At 45.6% G+C, this 10884-nt stretch overlaps 1 pseudogene; it reads left to right on the forward strand.

The window, feature by feature from the left end:
- Positions 1–8748, forward strand: part of LOC141096600 (ubiquitin carboxyl-terminal hydrolase 31-like) — a 98534-nt pseudogene extending 89786 nt beyond the window's left edge.
- The last annotated feature ends 2136 nt before the right edge of the window (positions 8749–10884 follow it).

Here is a 10884-nt window from a genome sequence, read left to right on the forward strand (position 1 = left end):
GAACCAGAGGGTTATTATGCCCTCCAGTCCTGTTTGTAGCCGGATTCTACAGAACGCAGCTGAGGAAGCTGTCCCCTGCTGAAATGGTGCTAAACCTCTTCACATGAGACAGCTCCCCAGTGCTAAAGTTCAGCAGAGCTCACGCTGAACTGCAGCAGCCGGAGTCTGGGAACATGACAGATTCTCTGTCAGATCGGTCGCCCCATAGAATCCCATGTTGAGGGGCGCCGGATCGCTGTCGACCCGTAAGAATACGGCAGGGTCCAGTTTGCTTTAATTTTTCGGCCCAGACACAAAAATGCTGCAAGCTCCATTTTTGTGTCCGGGGCAAAAATCGTTTGCAGCCTGATGATGCCGGACAGGGACAAAACCGGATGGCAAATAACTGCCATCCAGTCCTGTCTGGCACCATAGGTCTGTATTGTGTGAAAATCGGGTCCGAGGTGTCAGGTTGACATCGGACAGCCCCGGACCTGATCCTGCCGTGGTGGGAAACTGATTTTATTCGTGAGAATCCACTAATTAGTTATAACTTACATTACCTTTTCGTCAATAGGAAGAAGACAGCGCAATGTCTTCTAAAAGAAATTCTGATTCAAAAGACAAGGCAGAAGAAGAGACCTGCACTTCCCAGGTCAATACGATTAGTCCCCAGTCCCCACAATTTTAAGCGTGTCCTGAAAACGCATTTATTCAGACTGGCCTATCGCCTCAACACATTAACCTAACCTATCCCTGTGTGGCAGAGCCAAAAATTTTACCATAACCAGGTTCCCAGCATCATGTTCCCACATGCTTTATGCATCCATTAGCCCTCTGTGTCTGTACTGTTACACACTTAACATTATGGCTGGTCCATACAATCAGGGCAACTGTTACCACCCACCTTTCGTGTCTACCTCTTTCCTCATAGACTGTAAGCTTGCGAGCAGGGCCCTCACTCCTCTTGGTATTTGTTATAATCTACTGTATGTGATTATTGTTATGCTGTAATGTCTATTGTCTGTACAAATCCCCTCTGAAATGTAAAGTGCTGCGGAATATGTCGGCGCTATAAAAATAAAATTTATTATTATTATTATTATTAAGAGGGTGGGGAAAAAAAAATATAAATCTGGTGCAATAAAGAGACAGGAGACATCAAGAAAGGGGCTAGCCAAAGCCAGTTCAGCACCAGGACAGCAGAGGTTATGGCAACCAAGAGGTGTTGCCAGTGAAACATTTGTGCAGCAAACAGCCTCAACCTCGGACGTTGCTACTAGTCAACCTGAGGTATTGCCAGATGAAGCTACTACTGTAGATGCAATATGTGATGCAAAAGAACCTTACACATTACTTACAGTTGAACAGTATTGCACAGATGAAACTTGTGAGCCAATAAGTGACTCCGATTCAGAGAGTTCTGCTTCAGCCTATGATGTCATATCCTCAGATGTGTCTTCATTGTCTGACACTTGCATTGCTTTTAGAGCACCAGATCAGATGAGCAGTTTAACTGCAAAGCTGCACTTTATGAATAAACATCCAATTCAACCATCATCCGATGCAACCCATACATTGCCATTCCATGCACACAAAGTTTACTTCAGAGCTGTACCAGGTGGTAGTGCCATTCAAAGAAAATGGCTTTCTTACTGTGCACAAAGTCAAAAGTTATTTTGCTCTACTTGCATGGCATTTTGTAGCAACAGAAGAAGCCATTTTATTAATGGCTGGGTAGTTGATAAAACACATGTGTATGATCGCATAAAGGAACATGAGGAATCGATCCTACATCAGTCATCTGCAACAGCCTATTTGTCTGCTGAAAAAAAAAAAGACATTGAAACAATGATCAATATAAATTTAGTCAATGAAAACAAAGAAAAAATACAACAAAATAGAACAGTTGTTAAAAGAGTAATTGACATTATACTCTGCATAGCCAAACTAAACCTTGCGTACAGAGGAAAGGAAGAAGCTGCTCATTCTTTGCTAAATCCTGATCTAAATCATGGAAATTTTCTAGAGATAGTACTGCTTATTAGCAAGTGTGATAGTATACTGAAAAAACATGTAGATGACGTTGTGGCAATTAGTGAGAAACAAAAAAAAGCACACCCACATAGCAAAGGACGTGGTGGTTTGGTGACATTTTTAAGTAAGACTTCAGTCAACCGTCTAATTGTAATAATTGGAAAAATGGTGAAAGACCAAATAAGTCTCGATGTGAAAAATGCTGTTAAGTTCAGTGTGGAAATGGACAGCACACAAGATGTTTCTGTTCAAGAACAGTGCAGCATAATTTTGCGTTATGTGAAGGACAGGACGGTACATGAAAGACTCTTTTCTCTAATTAATGTCAGTAGCACAACTGGGCAAGATCTTTTCTCAGGAATGAAAGAACAATTAGATAAGTTTTCTTTGAGTGTTACCAATATTGTTGGTTGTTCTTTTGATGGAGCTGCTAATATGAGTGGATGCTACAATGGTGTACAGGCCCACATAAAGACCATGTCATGCAACTCTGTGTTTACTTGGTGTTATGCGCATATACTTAACCTGGTCATTGTTGATGCTACAAAATCTGCCTATCAGGTAAAATCATTCTTTGGCCTTTTAAGGGCCTGTCACACTAAGAGATATCGCTAGCAATATTGCTATAACTAGTGACGTTATAGCGATATTGCTAGCGATATCTCTGTGTGTGATACTTACCAGCGACCGGCTCCCCCGCTGTCCATCGCTGATCGCGCGAAAACGTTCAGGACTGTTTCTCGTCGTCAGCTTCCTGTGGCGCTTCCTGCTGTGAGGACGAGCGATGCGTGGAGCCGGGCGGGAGGACGCAGGATCGCCTGGTGTGACAGGTAAGTAGCGATCCCCGTCCCCAGTGATGTCGCTGGTGAGATCTGCCTATGTGGCAGCTCACTAGCGACCACTTAGCGATGTACCAGCGATCCTGACCGCGTCATATCGCTGGTCGGGATCGCTGGTACATCGCTAAGTGTGACAGTACCTTTAGAGAAGACAGCTGTCTTTTTCTCAGAATCCTATAAAAGATCTGGTGTATGGACTCAACATGTTAGATCACAGACTGAAGGTCATGACAAATTGGCTAGACTTAAGAAAATTGCTGACACTCGCTGGTGGAGCAAACCAAGGGCTTTGCATATCATTTTTGGATCCTACCATGACCAATCGAGGCAACTGTACAGCACATTATTGTACTGCTTGCATTACATTTCAACTTGCCCAACTTTTGATGACAAAGCAATAACTGAGACAACTAATCTACTTCACTGCTGGACAAAGTATGAAACCTTGCTTGTTGCATTTTTGTTTATGCAAATTTTTGAAATTGCTAATCCGATTTCTGATTACCTCCAAACTCGTGGACTGGATGTTTTACAGGCATGGCGCATGATCGAAAGTGCCAGAATTCAGATCTTTAGGCTCAGGGATTCCTTCTCTGACCTTATTAAAACGGTCAATTCGTTTATTGAAAATGTAGATTCTACACTTGACGAACAGTCAATCAATGTTATTATTGAAAAAGCCTTACCGCAGAAAAGAATAGGTAGAAAAAAAATTATGCCTGGTGAGTTAGCAAAGGATGAGCCTTCTTCTGACCCCCTGAAAAGTTTTCAGCATCATGTTTTTTATGTTGTCATTGACCAGGCAACAATGAGCATTGAAAACAAATTCTCAAAAAACAAAAACCTGATTCAAGATCTAGCGTACTTTGACCCCAGACAGTTTGACCGTATTAGCTATACTGACATTCCATCAGAGGCTTTTCACACTGTAGCTACACTGGCTGAAGTTGATGTTATTCAACTTAAAGTTGAGCTAGTTAGTTTTAAAGAAAACTATTCTGCTCTCAAAAATCCATGCCCTCCTATGGATGAAATCACACATGAAATAGAGGATGATGAAGAGGAGGTCATTGATACCAAAAAGTTAGCTTGTGAAAACTGTCTTTCCTGCTGCTACAGACTTTTATATGACTACAATTTACATTCTGCTGCTTACACAAACCTTTTTGCCGTTTACAAGACACTTCTTACATTAGCTTGCACCCAGGTTTCATGTGAAAGAGTGTTTTCAAAGCTGAAGATTGTAAAAAATCGTCTGAGGTCTTCGATTGGACAGGAGCTTTTAGAGTCACTCCTTCTGTTGAACACTGAGTATGACATTTCAAGGAACTTAGACTATGATGACATTATTAATACATATGCAATGTCATCTTCTGTTCTGAAAAAAAAAACTTGTGTAATTTTGCTGCTGCATGACCGTTGTTGTGTGTTTATTTGTTGTTATAGGTCCTTTCAATATACGACTGGGTTCACACTACCATTTTTTGCAGGTTTTATCGGCATCCGCTTAAAACTTAGAATGTTTTCCAGAAGCGCATAAGCGCTAAAGAGCTCTTTAGCGCTTATGCGCTTCTGGAAAAGATTCTAAGTTTTTAGCAGATGCCGATAAAACCTGCTAAAAATGGTAGTGTGAACCCATAAAAATTGAATGGTATTATATTATAGATGAGAGGAAAACGTGCAATACAAACTTCCAAAATGCCTATAGAATTCATTAAGTTTTCCGAGTGGGGCAAGTTTGGTACTGCTACAATGATGCTGGCTGCTGGGATACTAGATAGATGCAGGTTCAATTTGTGGCACTTATACTTTAAGAGAATGTACCTTGAAAGTATTTATTGTTCTGTTATGGCACTTTATCCCACACTGATGTGAATAAGACACCAGTGTGTCCTCTTTTGCCAGAGTGTTTCTTTAGTTTGTTATTTATTCATTTTATTGGTTATTTATTGGTTAATAAAGTTAATTAATTTTGAAAGAGTTTGTGGACTTATGTTATTTTTATATACAGTACGGTAACTGCATGGGGCTGGTGGGCCCCAAGATTGAGTTCTCCTGGTGGGCCCCAGGTACTCCAGTCCGGCGCTGATGGGCACTGATCAGGCTGCATTGATGGGCACTGATCAGGCTGCATTGATGGGCACTGATCAGGCTGCATTGATGGGCACTGATCAGGCTGCGCTGATGGGCACTGATCAGGCTGCGCTGATGGGCACTGATCAGGCTGCATTGATGGGCACTGATCAGGCTGCATTGATGGGCACTGATCAGGCTGCATTGATGGGCACTGATCAGGCTGCATTGATGGACACTGATCAGGCTGCATTGATGGGCAGTGCAGTTTGTATGTCTCTGTGTGGGCAATTTTATTGCTGGTATATTGTTTTGGTAGCGCTGTATATATGTTGGTATTTTACTAATAGCAATTTTGAATCCCTAGGAAGCAATGATATCAAGAAAGAGAAAAAATTGACTCGACGTGTAGGATATTCGAAGAACCCAAAAAATCGGTAAGTTTGATGATTTAACTTCATTTTTAATATTGTATTTGTTCCTATTTTTGTTTTATTACCTCTAAATAAGATATGTGCAGTGTGCACAGGAATTTATTCATAATTTTTTTTAAACTATATTCCGGCCCTCCAATGGTCCGAGGGACCGTGATCTGGCCCCCTGTTTAAAAAGTTTGAGGACCCCTGCCCTACAGTATCGAGGCACCTCCCAGCACGATGCCCAGGAGTTTCTGCTGTGGCTTCTGGATAGGGTGCATGAAGACCTGAATATCCTCGTCAAGCACAAGCCCCGGCCACCACTGGAAGAAGATCTGACCGAGAGGGGCCACCTTTTCCAACCAGCGGGACCTTTGTGCAGGAGCTCTTCCAGGCACAGTATAGGTCCTCCTTGACGTGCCCACATTGTTAGAAACAGAGTAACACTTTTGACCCTTTCCTCTGCATCTCTCTACCCATCCCCTTGCCTCATACACAGCCTCTCTACGTGATTGTGGTTTATCAGGGGAAGTGCTCGCACTGCATGCGCATTGGTGTCGCTGTTCCCTTGTCCGGAAATGTGGTGCATTTACGGGAAGCCATATCAATAGAGACAAAGATTCCAACAGATCAGATAGTAATAACTGAAATGTATTTTGATGGTTTCCATTGCTCTTTCTCCGACACTGATGACTTGGATACTATCCAGGAGAGCGACTGTATATTTGCATTCGAGACCCCAGAGATCTTCACCTCTGATGGAATCATAGGGCAGAGCAGAGTCTGTGTGAACAATAATCAGAATTATATAAGGAATGGGATTGATCAGCATCAGCCATCCCACTACTCTTCTAGCTCCGCGCGATTTTCTATGAACAGGTTCGGAATGGGAGATCGCATTGTAATCCTGGTGTGTAACAGGTCCTACAGCGGGCAGCATGGCAAGAGGTTCGGCCAGCCATTTGTTCTACAGTTAGAGAGAAACATCACATGGGACATCCTGCAAAGAGAGATATTGGAGAAAATGCAGTATCCCTTGCGGCCCTCAGTCTGTGTTCAGGTGTGTCCATTCAGTCTGCGGGTGGTTATGGCTGTGGGAATAACTTACCTCTTACCTCAGGAAGAAAAACCTCTGTGCCACCCCACAGTAGAAAGGGCTCTCAAATCGTGTGGCATTGGTGGGGCAGCTCATGTAAAGCTGGTCGTAGAATGGGACAGAGAAACTAAAGAATACCTCTTTAGGAACACAGAAGAAGAATATGTCCCCGATTCGGAGAGCGTTCGTCTGCAGCAGGAGCTCCATCATCAGCCGCAGTGCTGCAGCCTGTCCCAGTGTTTTCAGCTGTATACCAAAGAGGAGCAGCTGGCTCCCGGCAATGCCTGGCGCTGTCCTCACTGCAAACAGCTTCAACAGGGCAGCATTAAACTCAGCCTGTGGACCCTGCCCGATGTGCTTATACTTCATCTGAAACGATTCCGGCTGGATGGAGATCGGAGGCTGAAGTTGCAGAACATGGTCCGCTTCCCATTAGTAGGGTTGGATATGATGTCCCATGTGGTCAAGCGCAGTCAAAGTTCCTGGAGCCTCCCTTCACATTGGTCACCATAGAGACGACCCTATGGCTTGGGTCGTGACCCGAGGACTTCATATATGACCTTTATGCAGTGTGCAACCACCATCGGACCATGCATGGGGGGCACTATACGGCCTACTGTAAGAACTCTGTGGATGGTTTGTGGTACTGCTTCGACGACAGCGACGTGCAGACCCTCGCAGAGGATGAAGTGTGTAATCCAACGGCCTAAATCCTCTTCTACCAGCGCAGAGCGGCTGTGCCGTCCTGGTCTGCAAACCGTTCTGTGGCAGGATCCACAAGCTCCTCCTTATGTGATCACTGGATCTCAAGACTACCCGGCAGCCGACAACCCAGTATTGCATCTGCAGCCTCTTCCAGGCGAACATCTTTGGCATCACTAGAGGAGTCTGTGGAACTGACGGGAGAGAGGAGTGAGGACAATGGTGGCTTCTCTTCCCTGCCGTTTGTCCGCAGTGTCCAGCGTCAAAGCTCTGGCTGAGCTTCTGTCACCAGTCCTCTGGTCATCTTGGTCACCAGCCACAAAACTCCATCTGCGGGCAGCCACTTCTTGTCGTCACCCTTCAGATTCGCCCATACACGGGTCTTCCCTCGGCAAGATCGGTGAGGCCGATGACCACGTGTCAACATCCTGTTTCGGAAGCCTTCGCAATCTGTCCGGCAGCCTCCATGATCACCTTGAAGGGGTTCGGCGTGAGCATCGTGCATCATGCAGGGCACCATTGGCAGTAGATGAATGTGGTGCTCAGAAAGATCCAGTGGTTAAGAAAACTGTGCCTGCAGAGCCCCCAGTAAAGACTGCAGCAGAGCTGGTTAGCAGTAACCCGCTGGATCCTATAGATAACAATAACCACATCGCCTTTGTTGATCAGAGTGATTCTGTGAGTTCATCCCCTGTCCGCGAGTCACCACTGAGCGAGGAAGGGCAGATGAAGAAACCTGTGACCAGTAAAGTGTCAATAGGGCTGGAGAAGACAACACGGACCCCAGAAAAAGAGAGTAATAAGAGCACATCCTCCACACCTAGCAGCAGTGGGAAACCGGTCTCCAAAACCAAGAGGAGTGAGGTCAAAACTCATACACGTCGTTCATCTACACAGCAGAAGAAAGACGTCGGGAAACCACAGGAAACCTCCACCCCTGTGTCTCAGCCGAGACCAAAATCCTCAACTTCTGCACACGTAAATGCTTCTTCTCCAGCACCAAAAAAACCTGCTCCTTCTTCTAGAACCTCTTCTATTTCCAGCTCCTCCAGTGAGCATAGAGCACCCGAAAAGACTCTCAGCAGAGAGGCGTCTAAAGTTAGCCTGGGCTCAGACAAAGCCTCCATTACCAAGCCCAGCAACACTCCCCGTGTTGCAAATCCCAAGAGCGACGATACTCCAGCAGATAGTCGGACTGTACGAAGTTCCTCCATGGCTAGCCTCCGCAAACCTCAGACCGCAGCACGGTCTAGTCTCAAGCGGGACAGCAAGTCAGAGGGAAGGGGACTGAGCTTCTTTAAGTCTGCTCTAAGGCAGAAGGAGAACAGGCGATCGGCAGACTTGGGGAAGACGAGCCTTTTATCTAAAAAAACGTTAGGAACCAAGAGTGTAGGTCAGGAGAAACTGGAAACGGCGCCCATGTCACCTACTGCTGAGGTCACCCCAAGTCCAAAAAAGCATTCTGCCTTACCTCAAAACAAAGTCAAGTCTTCCCCTGATGAAAGACAAACCCAGTCATCGCCTGGTGGGAAAAAGACTTCTGATAAGTACCTTAGAAAACTCCCTTCTTCAACAAAGCCATTGCCTAAAGCCCAGTGACCCAGGGTGCAGGGGTGGCCGCACAAGTCCTGACTGCAGATACCTGCAGGAGATGCTGTCCCTGCCTATGCTGTTGTGTGGGAATGTAGGCACTTTTTCTTTTTAATCTATTATGGGATAAGAATCTTGTCCTTGTATTCTCCCGGCATCGCTTGCGCATGGAAGTTGCCTTTTGTCGATCCTGCTGGAGTGAGCCATGCCCCTTACCAGCAGCTGAGCTGTAGTACTTCACCAGTCCAGCAGAACATTTCCCGCTCGTCCTAATCCTCAAGGGAAGAGGAGGAAACATTTTGATTTCTCTTCTGCCAACAGAATGCTGCTCTTTATGTCTCTCATCTTCCTTACCAAAGCCCGGCTGTGACTCTTAGCACAGAGAGGAGTAGGACGAAGGTTGGGCGACTTCTTGGGCTAGGAAGGAAACTTTCCTTTCCATCTTTCCTTGAAGTTCCGCACTGCTTACCCTTTCTGGAAGTCAGCAGAGCACTTTCTCTCCATCAGGCTCTTCTCCATTATCCCATTATATCACCTGCATATTGGTAATCTGCCACCATGTTAACTTGTCATATCCCGCTCTTAATATCATATTAGTGGTGTTACTCTACTCCTACATAGAGAGGTTCATTCTGTAAACTAACCAATGCGCGGTCAGCTGTTAGACCTCCCGGGTATTAACTTTTTCCCTTTGTAGCGGTGGTTTTTGCCCCCTGTATGATTTCATACTGCTTTCCGCCCCCTCAAGATGTCATTATGCCTCCAGCCTATGCAGTACCATTGCACTGTATAATGCTACTTAATATAAAGCGTCGGTAAGCACAGGGGGGTGGTCGGACTGTAAATCCTCACCTCCAATCCACGCTCCATATACACCCGATATTAACGAGCTCTTATGCTGCTTTAATAATTGCTGCCCTGCAAGACTGATGGCAGGTGCTCTCTCTGATACAGTTTTATTTCTTATTGTGTGGGGGCTTATCGTAACCTTAACCTATTAACGACGCGATGATTCCATATTTCTTTTTCTCTTGCAACATCCTTTTTTTTTTTTTTTTTTTTTAACCACATGTTTGACCTCAGGAAGGAATTGTGATATCCCAGGGCAGCCTTTGTAGCAGTATTGGATATTCCACGATCATTCGTCAAAGAGGAAGACTTTATGATACATTTCGTGTACAGCAACTGACATTCCTAAAAGGTTGGCTTTTTAGCGCAGATCACCATATCTGCCATTTCTGATTTGCCAATCACATGGTGCTCCCCCTCCATTAATTTAGTGACGAACGTGCCGAGTACGATATAGCAGAACACTAAAAACTCCTGGTGGATACAAAAGTGAATAGTCTGATGTTTGTTTTTTATTGATTTGTTGTATTTTTTCATTGCTGCTATGGCGAGAAAAAAAAAAGTGCAATCTTACTTGTGTACTCTTTGTTTTTCTCGGTTTTATAACACAGGCTGGCACCTTAGTGGACACACAGCCAGACCTCTCCTTTAATCTTCTGTCCCTTTTTGCTCAGGCACTTTTTTTTTTTTTTTTTGCATGGCAGTGTTTGAATGTGCACGCACATGTAACCTATGCAAACAAATAGTGTGTGACAATTCTGGTCTAATACGTCCAAGAGTGGACCCTCTGGGTCGTGGATCAGGAGCCCCTGGGCCGAGCACACCTGGTGAAGACCGACCCCTGTACAGGGATCGTTAGGGGCAGGACCGCAGGGGGCAGAACCGCGACAGCCGGTACCAGGAGGGACGGCTCGATGGACAGGCAGGCAGAACAAGGATAGCAGGACGGGATAGCGGAAAATACTGGGCAGGAGTCCACAGGAGGAGGATCGGAGAGGAGGAAACAGGGCAGAGACAGACAGACGGAAGTGGAGCAGGGCACAGAGCACACAGGGGAAAACAGCAGAAGGACAGGCAGGATTCACTAGAGTAGATATGGGGCCGATGAGTGCAGGGAAGTCACACAATCACCAGGCGCCCTCAGAATAGAGCGGACGCCTGATATATCCAGAACCCGGAAGTACGTCCTACAGACCCGCCCCTCAGCGACGCCCCCTACTAGCAGAAGAGAGCGGGGGAACGCGCGTGCGCGGCCTAAGGCCGGCGCGGTTACCCGCAGCAGAGCGGGGACCAGAGCGGAAGT

This window comes from Dendrobates tinctorius, unplaced genomic scaffold (assembly GCF_039654945.1).
Source record: "Dendrobates tinctorius isolate UK_male_01 unplaced genomic scaffold, ASM3965494v1 ptg000075l, whole genome shotgun sequence".
NCBI lineage: Eukaryota > Metazoa > Chordata > Amphibia > Anura > Dendrobatidae > Dendrobates > Dendrobates tinctorius.